Source organism: Hylobates moloch, unplaced genomic scaffold (assembly GCF_009828535.3).
Source record: "Hylobates moloch isolate HMO894 unplaced genomic scaffold, HMol_V3 SCAFFOLD_1, whole genome shotgun sequence".
Lineage (NCBI taxonomy): Eukaryota > Metazoa > Chordata > Mammalia > Primates > Hylobatidae > Hylobates > Hylobates moloch.
The window spans coordinates 182265009-182283468 of record NW_026652276.1 but is presented as its reverse complement, the minus strand read 5'-3'; the positions used below and the strand labels follow the sequence as shown (position 1 = coordinate 182283468).

The 18460-nt window shown below is 39.3% G+C and overlaps 1 protein-coding gene and 1 pseudogene across 6 annotated transcripts in view; one reads left to right on the top strand and one right to left on the bottom strand.

Moving 5' to 3' along the window:
• MAGI2 (membrane associated guanylate kinase, WW and PDZ domain containing 2) overlaps positions 1 to 18460 on the bottom strand; it is a 1482569-nt gene that overhangs the window by 349819 nt on the left and 1114290 nt on the right. The window lies entirely within an intron of this gene.
• On the top strand, positions 7325 to 13153 carry LOC116809409 (large ribosomal subunit protein uL13-like; annotated as a pseudogene).

Genomic DNA, 18460 nt, shown 5'->3' with positions numbered 1-18460 from the left:
TGTTATTCTATTTACATTATGCATGATTCAGCCAAAAGAACTAGAATGTGCACTTGCTTTCTGGTCTACTGTGTTCATTTGAGATGAGTTTAATATGCATGAAAATAAGTGGCCAAGAAATGAAATTTATACTGAATGGTGTTGAAGAAAAGAGCATCACCTGAGCTTTGCAAAGTCCCCATATCCAACAGGATAAATGTGAGGTAAATTCATTGATAGAGTATAGCAACCAGAGCCTGCACTTTTTAGAGTTAGTCCTGGATTGAGAGACTGGGATCCAGGAGAAAGACTCCCAAGATGTTTGCAGAAGTTACAGCATACATATGTAGGACAGTTGATGCTGAAATCAATCAAAAGTGGAGAATTCGTATTCTACATGGTGAGAGGGCAAACTCGTAGGTATCAGACGCAGAGCGGCTTGAAGCAACTGTGGCCCAGCTAAACTGAGAGCTTATAGTCCAAGCAAACTGTGAATTCCTGTATAGCAGGCTGTTTGAAATGTAGAGTTTCTTATCTGTGGGGAGAGTAGAAACCAACAATCCTGCTTTTAGTGGTGGGCCTATGTTGCTCTTTCTCTAGGATATAAACATCCCACGAGAGGGCTGGCATATACATTGATTTTGGTTCTTCGTACAAACTGAAATAGAATTATGGCAGTCAAGCATGAAGAGGAGAGAAGGGATGGAAGAGAAACTGACAAATACTGAGTACTTAACTCTTGGCCAGTTACTATATATAATTTTCCTCAGTGAAGTTTCATAACAACCCAGACTTGCATTCTAATTATTCACCTTTTAAAGGCAATGAGACTGACACATGGAGAGATCGGATTATTTGCTCTAAATCACATGTCTCATAAGTGGAAAGGCTGGACTTGGCCGTGTTTATTTCTAAACTGAATCTCTGCACACTATTTTCTTTTTGATATACAATTTCACATTGGCATGTGCACACACGCTTATTGTGTGTATATACCCTGCATGTCCCCAACATAAATCACTTACAGCTTCAGAAACGAAAGGAGATAGAAGTAGCAACAGCTCAACAACCAGTTTTCCAATACTATGAATCAGATCACTTCAAAGCAGTTCCCAGAAACGTGGTAAGTCAACCGTAAGATCTAATTCTTTCCTCACGGGAGACAGGGTAAGGTAGCTGCCTGCACCACAGGCTCTGCAGTTAATCAGTCCTGTATTCAAATTCCAGCTCTACCACTTGACTAGCAGTGTGACCTTGGGTGAGTTACTGAAACTGAGTCTTAGTGTCTTAATCTGTAATAGCAGCATAATGCCTCCTTCCTGGGGGGGTTGTGAGGATTAAGTGAAATAATGAATATTAGCACATGGTTTTGAGTACAGACATGCTCAATAATTAGCAGCAGCTTGTATCATCATCTTAATCACCACCATCACTGTCATCATTTTTCATCCATAAGAAAGGCTTTATTGGGGAACTTCAGAAGCACTGGGACCTTGCTCTAACTGCCTTTGGTGCTGTTTAGGAAGGGAGTGCTTCTAACAATGCTCTTTGTTAATGAAACTCATTTGTAAGAGGTTCAAAGTACAACCATCTATGTAAAATTATTTTCCATTGGAAATGAAATGTTATTGTAATGCTCTTGTGCACCAAGGCCTTGTGCATCATGACTGTGGTGCACAGTGAACTAATAATATCTGTGCCTGTAAAGCATGTGAGCTGTAAACTCTAACACTGCCACCCTGTTTTGGAAGGACCAGAGTTTGATGGCTGTTTTCCCGTTTCTCCATTGTTACATAACTTCCGTACCAAAATCCTTTGAAACCTTCCTATTACTTAAACATATACTGTTCCTGATCTTGCCCTCACTCATTTCTGTAGCTTCACCTTTGGCCGCATCACCACATGTGCCCTCTACTTTGAACATACTCGGACCTACTTTGATCAGTGACCTCTATCAGACCTCTTATCTTTCCATGAGAGATTCAGTATATAAATGGTGCAGCACTTGAAGCAAGACAACCTGGGTTTCAGGTGGCATCTTGGGCAAATTTCTAACTCTCTAAGCTTCAATATCTTTATCTGTAAAATGGGGACATTAATAGCTACATCACAGGTTGCTGTGAGGACAAGAGAAACGTTTACAATGTTTGTATCTCCCTTAGATACCCAGGAGAACCCAACAATGAAGATATGTTTGTTATTTTTTTGAGGTACAGTTATTTCTTATTACTATTCTTGAAGTGTTGCAGTGGTTATTGCGGTTATTCTGAGGATGTTTTTCCTATCTCTCCTGTGTCTCCTTCCCTCACTACTCCCAGGCACATTCCCTGCCTGTGTGATATTCTTCCCCCTTGGGTTCTCAGAAAACTTTGAACAGACTTCTCTCATTGCAGTTTATTCACTTAAAAAAAAATCCATCCACTGAAGCATTTATCCTTTGAGTAACAAATAATCCAATTACATTCTTTAAGTTATTTAAAAATATACAATTAAGTTATTATTCACTATAGTCACTATTCACTTATTTTCTTATACTCCACTTCATCATTAAGATGATTTGAGGACAACAACAACAAAAGTAAAATTAGGGTGAAGTTAGTTGAATCTAGGTGGGAGATCAATAGAATTGATAAGATAGGTTCCTATTTACTAGAGTTTTGTTGCAAAGTATTAGCAGCTTAAAAGCTGAAAGCTTCAACAGGAGAGAGAAACCAATTATACAATTCAGAGTATTTAAGATGCACCGAAGCCAGTTGTTTAGAAGGACATAGTATTCCTAAGTCTTATGTGACATTCCTTTCCAAATTTTGAATAAAGAGATTTCTGTGACGTAGTATACAGCATCCTAAATGATAATTTTACAATAATGAATTTCACAGGCTATACTAACTTTATTACAATGTGTGTTAATGATTAATTTGCATGCTGATTTCCTTCCCTAGATTGTGTACTTCTATATACAGGATACATGTGTTATTTATCTTTCTGTATTGAGCATCTAATACAGTGAATGGAAAATAGCTTTTTTTGTTAAATGACTAAATGATGAGTGTGTGTTTTAAAACATTTATTTTCAAACATATGTCAATAACTTTAAGAAACCAAGAAACAGCTTTGAAATGTACTAGGATATCAACTTTTCTTGTTTCTTATCTGTTCTATATCCGTTTTGCTAGGTCATTGTTTGTCATATGCATAACTTTATCCTTAGAAAATACATTACGAAAACTTTCTGGGATGCAGTTATGCATACAACAGAGTTCCTCCAACTTGCCACCTGCATGTAATTATTTTCATAGAAAAGTTAATGTGTAGCCACCTGCTTTACGGTCACTATGTTGAAAATATTCCATTTACCATCAAAATGAGTTTCTAGAGTTCACAGAGAATGAGAATACCAATGAGCTAGTTTGGCATGCCTTGGACCCCACAGACAGCAGAAGCAGGATATGGCTCTAGCACCATAAGCTAATTGCTACAGAACAGTTCCATTGTCACAAATGAAGTCATTCATTTGAAACTTAAAATGCTCACAAGCTCCAAAAGACTTATCACAAAGAAATGTGATTGTAGCTGAATAGAAACTTGTCTTCCTTATGCTTCCAAAATGAATAGCTTCAAGTTCTTTCAGCAAGGATTTGGGGGTCTTACAATGTGTACAAAAAGATGTGAATGACAAATGCCATCCTTCTCATTGTTTAGGCTCTGTGAGATAAGTACTAGCTATTTCATCTAGCTTCCATACAGAACAAGAAGCTGGGAAGCTACCAAGAGTTCTTGCTATTTAATTATATCTAGTCTATTGTCATATTTTGCTAAGAGAATCTTGAGCTATTAAAAGCTAAAAGCATAAGAGTCATATTCTGAAGTGGGTATATCTTAAAGACTCCATTTTCTCTTTACAGAAGGGAAAGACTACTGATGAGAGATGCTTCCAAATTAAAAATGGCAAAGGACTCAGGATATTTAAGGATGAAATTCCATTGCCTGATCTTTTTGTCCTTACATTCACTTATCTGCAGTCTGACTCTCTCCTCTACCATGGAATGGAAACTTAAAGTAAGTTCCTATGTGGCAGTGCTTTGAAATTCCAGATGCACCAGAGAGCTTCAAAAACAAACAGAAAACAGAAGACTCAGGGCTACCCTAAATCAACTGATTCATAATTTCAGAATGAGATCCACAGGCATTGGCATTTTTTAGATGAAAGAAAGCTTCCTCTAGCGTGCAGCTAGGGCTGTGATCCCCTGAGTTAGAAGCTGAGAATGTGTGAAGAGGTGTTGCATAAGGAGTATCTTGCCTGATAAGATTTATGCAGAAGCCTCTTTTTCTGTATGTGGCCTCGGGGAGGATTAGGAAATGCAACTTGGCTCCTGAAGAGGACTTCTGCCCTCAGAAGTTTCAGACAAGCACTGAGGGAAGGAAATATTTGCAGCTGATTAGAGGCCATGCTGCCAAAGGTGGTCCCTGGTCCGGGTCCTGTTTGCCTGCCATTTTCTTCATTGTGGAGAGGGAAGGGAGGAATTAGGAGGAAAGTCTTAAATACTGAGCCCATCAGTATGCACAGGACAGGTTTGCTGAAGGTTATCAAAGCCATCCCCCGACCCTCACCATCAATGCTCCCTGTATATCTATATCTCAGCCTGTTCACAACCCACCTTGCTTCTCCCGGGGTTTTTGGAGACAGGCTCTTTTAGTGCATAGTTGTGAATGACACCTTTGCACCTGCAGGTTACTATCCCACTATCTTGACTTCAGTTAACATTTAGAAATAATTAATGTGGAAGAGAGAAGGGAGCAGCTTTTAAGTGGAGACTGTATCACAGATAAGATGTTTCCAAGGTATCCAAGGTGTCTGTGCTAATTATCCAAGACATGAGGTGCATAGTGCTCAAATATTTACTGAATAAATACATGAATGGAGCAAGGCCAGCAGGAAAGAGGATATATCTCACTGTTTTCTAGCTCACTCTCCTGTAAAGTACACATTGTGGGCAGGGCATGGTGACCCATTTCTGTAACCCCAGCACTTTGGGAGGCTTAGGTGGGCAGATTGCCTGAGCATAGGAGTCTGAGACTAGCCTGGGCAACACGGCAAAATCCCATGTCTACTAAAAGTATAAAAATTAGCCAGGTATGGTGGCACAAGTGTCTGTAGTCTCAACTTGGGTTACAACAGAAAAGTGTGAATAAGGAAATGCACTATATTAGGGATGAAATGTGGGAGCATTAGAGAAACAGCAACTCAGCATTGAGAGAGGGAGTGAGAGGACTGGCTTGGGGCTTGGCATTGTGGCTCAGGATGACCACAATGCAAACTGGCTTCTTTTGGGCTTCCTGAATAAACCTAGTGTGGATTTCATCGTTGCTTGGAATCCCTAGGCTTTCTCTAACCCCAGTTCCAATTCCCCATCTCTGCACTGTTACCAACTCCCATCTGAACCCCTAGACTACAGCTGAACTAGCAGGCAAACACAGACATTGCACCCTCCCTGACTATATTTTATTCATTTTAATATGAGCCTTGGGAAGACTTCATAATCTTTTCTCTACTGTCATGTTTGAGTAAATGGAATAAAAACAACTTCATGCTTTGGAAACGATGGGAGGAAAATAACCCTAGAAGGATCTTCTGGAGCCAACCCTCTTCAAAGAAGACAGGACAGTATAATTATGAGCTTAGTCTCTGTAGTCATGTTGCTCACATCCAAGCCCCCGCACATCCTAGGTATGTAACTGTGAGCACATCATTTACCCTTTTATTGTGCTTCAGAATTTTTCACCTGTAAAGTCAGATAAAAATAATATTCACCTTATAGAGTTGTTGTGCATATTAAATGTATTAAAATGGGTAAACTACTTAAGAACAGTGCCTGGATGTAAGTACTCAGTCAATGCTAACTATCATCATTCATCAAATATTTATTTCCCAAAGTCTCTTGACTAGACACTATGGTTGGCAGGGGAGGGACAAAGATGAATCAGGCACATAGTCTAGCAGGGGAGAGAAAACAGGGACAAAAAAGAATTATGATGCAAAACAAGGTTACATAATACAATGTATGCCTTACAGGGCTTTGAAATGCTGCATTTTGGAAGTATTAAATTAAAGCCTAATGTTTTAAATATGTTATTATAAAATATGAGCTTTGAATAAATGGAAAAGTGGAATCTATTTTACCTGGAGCATTTTTTAAAAACAGAATAATTGAATCCTGCCTCTTGAAAGATTTCTTCCCAATTCTAACACTTAAATGATAATTTTCCTTCTATAAATGTCCATTCATTATTCCATACTGTACCTGGCGGAATGTCAGTTTGCTTTGTGAATGTGAATGGGAAGATTGAGTCATTCACATGTTAATTTCTCTTGCTCTTGCTGGACATGAGGGTGTCTATGTTGGGGATATAGTATCCAGCTGGGAGGTGGAATCATGGCCAACTAAGAAGAATATCCACATATTGGCACTGAAACTCTTACAGCTGAGTCTGTCCTCTACTCCACACTAGGTTGAGCTTCTCAAAATGCATATTTTCACATAAATGAGATCTCTTCCCTCCCTCGGTGGTAATGCTAAGTTATTTAAGACATTAACCTGTAATGTGTATTTTATAGATAAAGGAAAATCCATCACTAAGCCATTACTCTTCACTAATTCCATGGAAAACTTCGAATTAACTCCTAGCAGACACGGCTGTGTGCACTGTCAATCATGTCATGAAGCACCCAGGACCTACAAGGTACATAGATTCAATTTCAAAAAATTCAGAACCACTAGGCATGCATTAAAAATGTTGTTTTCTATCGATCCCTTTTCACTCCCATAAAGCTCTCTCTAAAATGTTCTTGCTGAGTGCAGGAGGAGATCATTGTTATCAAAGGTATTTCTAACCTTTTGCTTCTAGATTGAGTGAAAGTAGTGAATTATAAGTTCATAGAATAGGATTTAGCTAAAGGAAAACTAAAAGACTACACTATTTCAAGATCTTTCTGTATTAGAGGCAAGACTAATAAGTCCTCTTCTACTGGTGTCTGATAATCTAAGTAGTTTAAGTCCTTTACGTCTCATATATAATTCCATTGATTCCTCAGTATTCTGGGCACTAAGGACACAAAGGTGAACATGACAAAATCCTTTCCCCCAGGAGGCTCATACTCCAGTGGGGGAGACACACAAGTTGGGTGACCAACCGTTTCAGTTTGCCTGGGACTAAGGAGTTTCCTGGGATGTGGGGCTTTCAGTTTTCAAACAGGGATGGTCCTGCATAAGTTAAGATGAGTTACTCATTCTAGAAGTGGTCAGGAAAATATAACACAAGGCAAAAATTGCTGAAAATTGTAAGCATGACGTAAGTACTCAGAGGGAGAAAAGACAACTTAGTCTGATGGCTCAGGGAAAGCTTCACAAAGGAAGAGCATGTAAACAGATTGTAGAAGGATGAAAGTATTTTGCTGGATGGAGAAGGGGGCATTTTAGGAAGAGAGTAGTAGATATAGAGGTGCTCAGTAATATTCAATTCTGCCTACCTAGAGTACAAGGCTAGTGCACACAGACATGCATGTGGTTGTGTATGGGTGGCAACGTGGGAGCAAGAGGCATAGGGGAGCGGATGGAAGCTACAAGACTGGAAGGACAGTTCTGAGTCATGGTATGGAGTTTTGTTTAGTCTGAAGATCTCCCTACTTCCATTGTGACCTTAGTCTAATGGAACTGCAGCTTTTAAAGTCTCCATCTTGGATGATGTACATTATTCCTGAACTTGGGAGCATTATAAGATGAGTTCCACCACACATCAACCAAGTAGGAAAGCTGTGGTTCTCCCTAGAATTCCCAAGCATTTCTGCACCATTTCCTGGCTACCCTCAGTGTCCTAGCTATTGCTTTCACCTGGGGTATGAGGTTGACTGAGAGATGTTCCGAGTATGAAAAAGTCATCCAGGGAAGTAGCCATTTCTGTGTACAAGGAAGGGTGAGAATAGTCTGACTTGTAACATACTCTATGTTGAACTGGATTGCTATTTCTTAATAAATTACTTATGAGTTGCTAAAATGTGCAGTCACAATATAACTTAATTGAACTCCAAAAACATGCATTCATACATAATGATAAGCATACACAGCCATGGATACAGGAATCCTTTGGAGCTTGACTCTAAGGAGAGTCAGAGAATTACCAAGGACACTCAGAATACTGGGCAATGGCAAAGGCAACGTCACTGATGTCTGGGATTATCCAGGAAGGAGGGAATCAGGAGAAGAATGCTAGTGAGGGGAAACTGACAAGACTGGGGACAAGGCTGTGGCAGATTCTGAAAGTCACCAGGCCATGAAAATAGCTCCAATTCCATATAATACCCAAATTCCAGGTTTCCAAGACCAATATTCAGAGATGAGGAAAACACTGAAAAAGTATTATTCTTGACTACTGAGTCTTTATGACCACATAGACCAGGAGGAAATCAAATATATAGCAATGCCTTTTATATGCTAGAATGTGATGCAAGAGGGATTAGAAAACACAAAAAATTAAGAAAAAAATACTTTTGACGAGTTTTAGGGAGAAAAGGATATATTGCTGGATACCTAGAATCTGCATAGAATCTTTCAATACCTTGCCACTAAATGTGACTGCAAGGTCTAGGAGTGAGCAGGAGGCTACAATTCTGTTAGGTAAGGACTCTGGGAAGATAGAAGAGGTATGGAGAAAAAGTAGGAATAGAGGATAAAGGTTCAGCAGCCCCAAGAACAGAGAAAGGTGGCAATAAGTTGCTTCAGTGTTGCTTTTAATAGATTGGTTTATTGGGGATAGGTATTGTGACAGAGTTTTATATAATTAACATACTATGTCTAAAATTATGCCATTACTAGAAGATCAAAGCTTTGCACAAATGAGATGATAGTTTCATGTAACTGTAATGGGGGATGTATTTTCAAATAACTTGTTTGTTCTTTTCCATAATACAGATTTATATCCCCACAGTGGGCTGAGTTTATGTTTTTCATTCTGAAGCTCTTAATAAAGAACAGGAAAGGTGTGATGTTGGATATTTCTGAAGAAAATTCCATTTGTGCACTTTTAAAGTTAATTCCGATTCAGATTTAAATTCTGTTTAATAGATGCCACGGTTTGTTGAAAGAAACAGTTGCATGAAGAATGAATGTCAGCCTTGTAAAAAAAACAAAGGAGAGACTAAAGGGAAGATAGTGGATGGCTGAGTGGGATGGGAGCTGATATTCACCTAGCAAATACTATATGCTGACCCTCAGTGAAATAGGTTGCATGCTTTTAATTCACTTGCTCTTCTGAGAGGGTAAACCATTTTCTGCAGATCTTACATTAAGCAGCAGATGCACAAACAAAGCCTAGCTCCATGTAGTGCCAACATCCAAGAACATTGAGTTATGTGATTCTGCTTCAAATATACACTTAACTTTTATGGGGAAATTACTTATATATGTACAGACATGGGCTATGTCTGGTAATCTGCAATACATTTCAGCCAGGTGATTCTCAATTTTTTTTTTCAGTTTTCATTATGAAATTGGAAACTTTAAAAACATTGTGAATTACCTGCTTACTTTCTGAAGACAAAAATGTGAAAATACAGATTTTGATATATTAAATATATTTTTTAAAGAACTCAGTGATCACATGCATAGAAACAGTGACTGAACATGTTTTACCAGAAAATGTGTGTATGTATGCGTTTTACATATTGGAGAAAGTGAGAAATGAAATGGTAATGAGCGCATGAATGAGGAGTCAGGAGACCTGGCTTTGTGTAACATTGCTTTCAAACCAGAAGGACCTGTTTTAAGGGTTGTCTTTCAGCTTCCCTTAGGGCAAGTTCTAACATCAATTTCTTGAACTCTTTGCCCTTACCGACTCTGGAAGTTGAGTGTGGGTCATGTCTCTGGCAATTATGATAATAATAAGGTGATTATGTGCTAATATTCATGAATAAGATTACAGTTCTATGTGAGGGAGAATGGAGGTAGTCAACAATAACAAAACTATGTATGTCTAGTCTCAAACTTATAAAAGAATGCTGTATGCTGTAGGCCAGGTTCAGTTCTTCTGAGGGCCAGTGATCTAAGAAGAAATGGAGGGAGTTGTTAAAGGATACAGACTTACAGCTAGATAGGAGGACTAAGTTCTGGTGTTCTACACCACTGTAGCATGACTATAATTTACAATAATATGTAGTCTCAAACAGCTAGACGGAGGATACTGAATGTTCCCAACACAAATAAACTATAAATGAGATGATGGATATGCTAATTACCCTCATCTGATCACTACACTTTATAAGTATCAAAACATCACTATATACTCTGTGAATATGTATACTTATGATTTGTCAATTGAAAGATTTTATAAAAGGACATGGAAACATGTCACTTAGCAAGGAATTTTTTATGTAACAGGGTGGAACCTTGAGTGCTGGTGGGAACTCTTCCCAAATACCCACATAAAAGTCACCTGTAAGGGGTGCACTTCTCACCCCACATGTGCTCCTTGGACACCAACAAAGGCAAGAAGGTGCCACTTGACTCTTGGAATCCTCAATCTCACTGGGATTCACCAAAGTGAAAGCCATTTCCAGTGAGTCTGAGTGGTCTTTCTCTTCCATCTTTCAGACCAAACCAGCATTTTGGGTTTAAGCTACAATTGAAGATTTTGTCTACCACTTACTATCTTTGAGAAATTCCCCTAATGTTTCTGAACTGCAACTGCCTAAACTGTAAATATTCTACTCATTTCATAGGACTGTTTTGAGGAGCAAACAAGATAAAATATACGAAAATGTTTAAAGATGAAGCACTGTATAAATTTGATTTTGACATTCTTGGAATATTCAGGGCCTGGGAGTCAAGTGCAACTTAAATATGGACAGTGCGAAGTCTCTTAATTCTTGTCCTGGGCTGCAACAATATTTTTATCACCTACTAGCTTGATGGCCTGGCTTCTTTAAGTTTCATTTTCTCTGTTTGTAAAATAGCAGTAATAGTATCTCCCATTAAGCATTGGGGTGGTGATTAAATGAGTTTTACAAAATGCCTAATACATACCAAGTGCTTAATAATGGTAGCTATTAATATTTTTTTCCTCTGGGTTGATTAATAGTTACAAAATAAGACCCCCTTGGAGATAAAATTTACATATGAGGTCAGTGCCCCAAAATAAATTACTAAGCAACACTAGTGAAAAAGAAAGACAACCATTCCTGTCATTTTATCTGAAAATATTATTCACATTATTTTGATGCCCAGTTAAAACTAGAGAAAGTGAAGTAAGAATGATAGAATGGAGGGGCCCTGTCAATCTCCATAGGTGAGTGTTGTGCTTAGTGGAAAGTTGAATTAAGATCTTTACATTACAACAAACTCAACAAGTAGTGCTTAATAAGCTTTCAGAGATTTGTTACCTTATGATAAGTTTGAGACTAAATTTATGCAAAACTAATTTTTTTTTTTTTTTTTGAGACGGAGTCTCGCTCTGTCTCCCAGGCTGGAGTGCAGTCGCGTGATCTCTGCTCACTGCAAACTCCGCCTCCGGGGTTCACGCCATTCTCCTGCCTCAGCCTCCCGAGTAGCTGGGACTACAGGCGCCCGCCACCACGCCCAGCTAATTTCTTGTATTTTTAGTTGAGATGGGGTTTCACTGTGTTAGCCAGGATGGTCTCAATCTTCTGACCTCGTGATCCGCCCGCCTTGGCCTCCCAAAGTGCTGGGATTACAGGCGTGAGCCACCGTGCCTGGCAGAAAAACTGACTTTATTAGCACAGCAAAGAGCCTTTTTTTTTCTTTTGCCTTTAGTAGATCCAGTTAACCTTCTCAAACACAGAATAGAATTTCTTTTCTTTACACTTGTAGTTTGGCTTAACTGTATTAAACTTAAATGTGAAATTTGATGATAAAAGTTTTTATGATTCACCCATTTTTATTATACAATTAACTCAGTCCATGTAATATAATCTGATCTAATTAAATATGAAATTATGTGATAAACACTAGTAATAAATAATGTTTAATGATTATCTTTTTTATTGTTAAAAAAAGAAAAACAGTTTTCCTTTCAAATGTGTTCCGCTTTGACAGAGTTAAAAATATATCTCTGAGCTGGGCTTGATCCTGGGAAGTCAAGGCTGCAGTGAGCAGTGATTGCACCACTGCACTCCAGCCTGGGCGACAGAGCGAGACTTTGTCTCAAAAAAAAAAAAAAATATATATATATATATATATATATATATATATATATATATATGGACAGAGAGAACTATCTCTATCTATCTATCTATCTATCTATCTATCTATCTATCTATCTATCTATCTATCATCTATCTATCTATCTATTTTTTCCCCCAGGTGGCTGCTGAAGACAGCAGATAGACAGAACCTGGTGCTCAGTGGCCAAGGCCATCTTGTGGGCCACCCTGTGGCCATCTTGGCCAAGTGGGTTCTGCTGGGAAGGAAAGTGTTGGTCGACCACCACGAGGGCATCAACATTTCTGGCAATTTCTGGAGAAACAAATTAAAGTATCTGGCCTTCCTCTGCAAGCAGATGAGCACCAACCCTTCCCAAGGCCCCCCCCCTCCCCCCGCTCCCCCAGCCCCACCATTCCTGGGCCCCCAGCTGCATCTTTTGGTGGCCCTGCAGAATCAAGCGGGGCCAGGCTGCCCTGGACCACCTTATGGTGTTTTATGGGATCTCACTGCCCTATGACAAAGTGGTTCCTGCTGCCCTTTAGGTTGTATGACTGAAGCCTACAAGAAAGTTTGCCTCCTTAGGGTGCCTGGCTCACGAGGTTGGCTGGAAATACCAGGTAGTGACAGCCACCCTGGGGGAGAAGAGGAAGGAGAAGGCCAAAATCCACTACAGGAAGAAAAAGCAGCTCATGCGGCTGCAGAAATAGGCCACAAAGAACGTGGAGAAGACAAATGACAAATACACAGAGGTCCTAAGACCCAGGGACTCCCTGTTTGAGACCAGTAAAGACTGTTTATTCCTCATGCTTGGCCTGGCCTACCCTTCTGCCATTGCGACCTTGGGATATGGGGGACCCTACCCTTCCTGCATCACCGCCCTGGGATGTGGGGGATCCAGAGGCGGCAATCCAGGTGCCACAGGCAGCCTGGGACTTAAGCTGGGGGCAAGGGAAGGGCCTTAGTCGCTGCCTTTCTATAAGGTTATTTTAAACAGCTCTAAGATTTGTACAGGCATAATTTGTCTATGACCTACTTGTTCAGGACAGAGTTTTAGAAAACTAATAGAGCAACCAGTTACTTTGGTTTTAATATTGGCAAAAGGGACCTGGAACATTAATTGGAAGGAGCCCTGCCTTGTGAAAGGGGCATCTATTTTTAACTCCCACCTTGTCATATACTATAATCTGTGGCCATTATAATATGAAAAAGTGCTTAGGGACAGCATGATCTTAGTGTTATACAAAGGATATTATAGAGAAGCTTAGACTGGGAAGATGTGTAACCAAGAGGTGGCAGGGGTCGCCCTTGCTCCTTCCCTGTATTTTGTGATCAGAATCAAATAAATTACTTTGAAAGAAAAAAATAGTTCTTATCCACCTTTCTTTGTTCATGAACTTATCCTTTATCTTTAGAACTGCCCTTTTAATGTCAATCTTAATATCAGCTCTCATGTCTTTGGATATCAAGTACATTTATATTTTTTTCTATAGCTCAGTAAAAAGAATCCATGATAATAATTCGCCCTTCTGAGAGGCCTTCTTTCCATAACTCTCACATGATGGGATTGTTAAAATCATTAAAATAAAAGAATGGTAATATATGTCCAATATATGGTAATTACCATATATGGTAATATATGTCCAACCAAACAAAAAGTAGAAATGGAAAGAAAATGCTTTAAAAATTTTAAGTCTTCTTTGATCAGCAACTGTAATGAGAAAATACAGAGGCTTACAGAAAAAAGGCCAAATTTATTTTTGTTAACATAAAGTGGCAGTGAGTTAAAAGAAATCTTAGCAATCACCTAATCCAAACCATTCATTTAACAAATAAGAGCTAGAGAGATTAAATGTAATTTTGCACTAACCTGTAAGTTCAAAATTGTGGATGGAAAAAACATAAGTATTATTAACATTATAATTTATGAAACACAAAAGGAATTTTGAAAAACATTCCCTGCATATTGATAAAGAGATGAATTATAGTTCTCATGTGGGGATGAGGTAGTAATACATTTTACCCAGTTAGGGTAAACCATCTTCTGTTTTATTATTCAATTATAGGATGCCCAAAGAATAATATCAGTCTGCTTTGGTTTGACTTCCTCAGTTTGACTAAGTACCTTCATACCTTTGACACTGTCGGCATCTCTTTGGGCTGAATGTGATCCCAGTTATGTATCTATTAAAGATCTAGAAGACGCAAATGCCAGCCAACTACTTTAATTCCAGAAAGAATTATTTTCCAACACCAAAGGAAAAATAGTGGCAGTGTTGTTTTAATATGCCAGTCACCAACAGGATAGGATCTTGAGGAAACGTTAGGGTAATTTTGACTCAGCCATTTTCACTTTATGTGCTAACTTTAGAACTTAATCTCAGTCTAAGATATGATTCCAAAGTATATAATGATACAGATTGTCAGCATGAGACAATCTGCAGTTCAGGCACAAGAAGCAGAACATGTTTAATCTCGAGAGAGGAAAACTAATAAGCTATATGAGCTAACTGTTTCACAAATAATAGAATAATCATCATCTACCTGTCATAGAACACTGCCTTGGTGAGTGGCAAACAGGATTGTCCAATGAAAGATGCTAGCAGTGTTTTCTGGGTTGCCTAGCAATGAGCTACCTGGGACAGGGGTCTCCTCTTCCAGCAGGAGGGACAGCACTTCTCACGCAGCTCACATCCAGCTCCAAAGGTTGTCTGCAACTCTCTTAATCAACAATTCCCCAAGTTCAGACTGTCTTCCCTGCCTTCACGAGGCCATTCTCAAGTTCTCATGGTCCTATAAAAATGGTGGAGTAGAAGGAAGGAGCATGGTCCTTCTTTGGCAGCAGAGAACATGGTGTCTCCAGCTGTGAGCATTCCTGCCCTCTCTTCCTGGGACGTCAAGGGGTCAGGGTCTGTGAACTGCACACTGTTACCTTCTGCCAGGAAGTTTCCCTGCTTCTGTACTACCCTGTGTGCTATTGTGCTGTTTGTCTATGCTTAGCCTCTCCAGAAGTGCCTAAACAAGGGCCTGATTTGTCAGATTCATAAAAAGTGCTTGGGCCAGGTGTGGTGGCTCACTCCTGTAATCCTAGGACTTTGGGAGGCCGAGGCAGGTGGATCACGAGGTCAGGAGTTCAAGACCAGCCTGGCCAAGACGGTGAAACCCCGTTTCTACTAAAAATACAAAAATTAGCCGGGTGTGGTGGCAGGTGCCTGTAATCCCAGCTACTTGGGAGGCTGAGGCAGAGAACTGCTTGAACCCGGGAGGTGGAGGTTGCAGTGAGCCAAGATCGTGCCACTGCACTCCAGCCTGGGTGACAGAGTGAGACTCTGTCTCAAAAAAAAAAAAAAGCTTGAAGACAAACACAACCCCCTCTCCCCAATAAAATGTGTTTATGTTGCAGTTATCTTTATTTACAAATATATTCTCAAAGAAATGTTGGTGTGAGAGGAATAGTTCCTTTGCTTTTTATTATTGGCTTTAGGACAAAGAAAATAATGTTTTAGAGTTATAAAAATTGTTTGTAAAAAATAACATTTATATACATAACTGACGTCTAGGTGAATAATTCATTGTTATTTGTAAAAGTCCATCTGCAATTAAACCAATTTAAACTTCTGGGTGCCTAAAACATTCTCTATGTGGAACCAGAAGATTTGTTAAGTAAGGTTGTTGATAAGATGTAAGAGTCGCTAATAAAAGTGTATTTAATTACAGAGTCAAGTTTTCATCCCTTCAGTTGGAAAGACATTTAAGGGTGGGGGAGTATGACTAAGATAGAGAGCAAATGTTGATCCTGTTAGAATGAGCCAGCAATGGTGAAGTGTCTCACAGCAGGAAAAACGACCTCTAACTGCAGGAACAGGGAGATGAAGCACCTCCAGATCTTGCCTGGATGGTAGTGGTGAGAAGAGAGACTGGACAGGAGACTTCTTTTTATGTGAAAGGATTGTGGTATAAAAACATTTGAGGGGGCTAGGTTCGGTGGCTCATGTCTGTAATCCCAGCACTTTGGGAGGCTGAGGTGGGTGGATCACTTGAGGTCAGGAGTTTGAGACCAGCCTGGCCAACATGGTGAAACCCCACCTCTACTAAAAGTACAAAAATTAGCCGAGTGTGGTAGCGCACACCTGTAATCCCAGCTACTCGGGAGGCTGAGGCATGAGAATCGCTTGAACCTGGGAGGCGGAGGTTGCAGTAAGCCGAGATTGCACCACTGCACTCCAGCCTGGGAGACAGAGCAAGACTCTGTCTCAATAAAAAAGTAATAAGTAAGTTTGAGGGACTCTGTCATGAAAAGTAAAATGGTAGTAGAAAAGAAGTATTAGGAAAGTAAATCAAGAGCCAGCTGAAGTTTTTATGAGTGAGTAGTACAGAGGGTGGGGGAGGTAAGTGGGAATTATCAACTATGAACTATCAGAAAAGTTAACGTAGTATGAAGAGCATGTGTGTAGAGCTAGGAGACCCCCTAACTTACTGCTGGGAATCTTAGGGACTCATGTCTCATGAGGCCTGATGACTGGTTTTATCCAGGTTAGGAGAAATGATGCCCCAAATTATGAAATCAGCCTGAGTCAGCTAGAAGGACGTAAAATGTTAAACCAGTCATAAGTTAAGGTCAAATAAGTTAATTAATTAAAAAAACTAGCTCTAGTTCAGTTAGAGGTAGGACACTTAATATTTGTTTTGATATCTTTGTTCCTTTTGTTCAACTGTAAAGTGGAGTTTACTGATTTATGCTTGTTGAATAGAGGAAAATATGTTGTAAAGTATAAAAATTGAACAAACTAACATAAAAATATAGCTACTCTACTGAGAGGCTGTTTTTTTGTTCTAAATGGCATCAGCATCACTTTGACCTTATCAGTCATATTCCCTTAGAAAACTCAGTTACCTCCTTAGAGATTTGATCTTCTCCTTTGTACATGCTGTGACTGTCATCTGGGATGATGGATGTAAAAGCACATTAAAATAAAAGTAGAAGTTAAAATAATGTCTTACACATTAGTATTTCTACTATTATCATAACAAATTCCCGGCTATATGAGATGATACATATTCTAGATAATTATGACAATATAACCTCCTTATGAATGACTGAAGGCTCAACCCCTTTGGAAGCCACTTTCTGCAGCTATGGAATTGTTAACAATTCTGAAGAGGCCGGGTGCGGTGGCTCACGCCTGTAATCCCAGCAGTTTGGGAGGCTGAGGTGGGCAGATCACGAGGTCAGGAGATCGAGACCATCCTGGCTAACACGGTGAAACCCCATCTCTACTAAAAATACAAACAATTAGCTGGGCGTGGTGGCGGGCGCCTGTAGTCCCAGCTACTCGGGAGGCTGAGTCAGGAGAACGGCACGAACCCGGGAGGCGGAGCTTGCGGTGAGCTGAGATCGTGCCACTGCACTCCAGCCTGGGCGACAAACCGAGACTCTGTCTCGAAAATAATAATAATAATAATAATAATAATTCTGAAGAAACATTGTTTTTATTCATTGTGGCATACTCTGGCCATGGGATTATATGTTTCTTCCCAAATCAAAGTTTCTCTTAGAATTGTTCACTTTTTGAAGTCTACTGTAATCATGAAAGTATTGAAAAAGCAAGTAATGCCAAAAGGAGAAGCTTTCTACATATTATTGGTATATACAAGGTTAAAAATTACTAACATTTATTGAACACTTACTGAATATACCCTATGTTAAGTGCTAAATACCAACTCTGGAATAAGACTGCTTAGGTTCAAATTCTGGCTCTATTATATAGTACTTATAAAACTATCTATAGCTCAGTTTCCTTACCTATAAAATACGGATAATAATACAGATTTTCTAGAGTTTGTGGGAAGATTAAATCAGCTAGTACATGTAAATCACTTAGAATAACACTTGGCATGTACTAATTGCACAATAAGCGTTCCTCCCCTCCCCTCCCCTTCCTAATTTCTTTCTCATCTTTTCCTCCTCCTCCTTCTTCTCTATAATCTGCCTACCCAAGATCTCACAGCTGGGGAGCTACAGGGCTAGCACACTGTGCAACTCTGCAGCCCATACTTTTGGCCACTAAGTGATACTAATTGATGTGTCCAAATGCTGTTTATAAGATTTAGAGCTTTCCTTAGTGAGATTTTAAAAGGGTATTCTTTTATGTTTATTTCTAATTGGAAATGTTTCATATGTTTACTGACTTTTTATAAGCTTTAAAGTTAGGAACTTTTTTCCTAGAAAATTTAGAAAGCTACTCAAAGGCATGAAGCATTATTAAGATAAG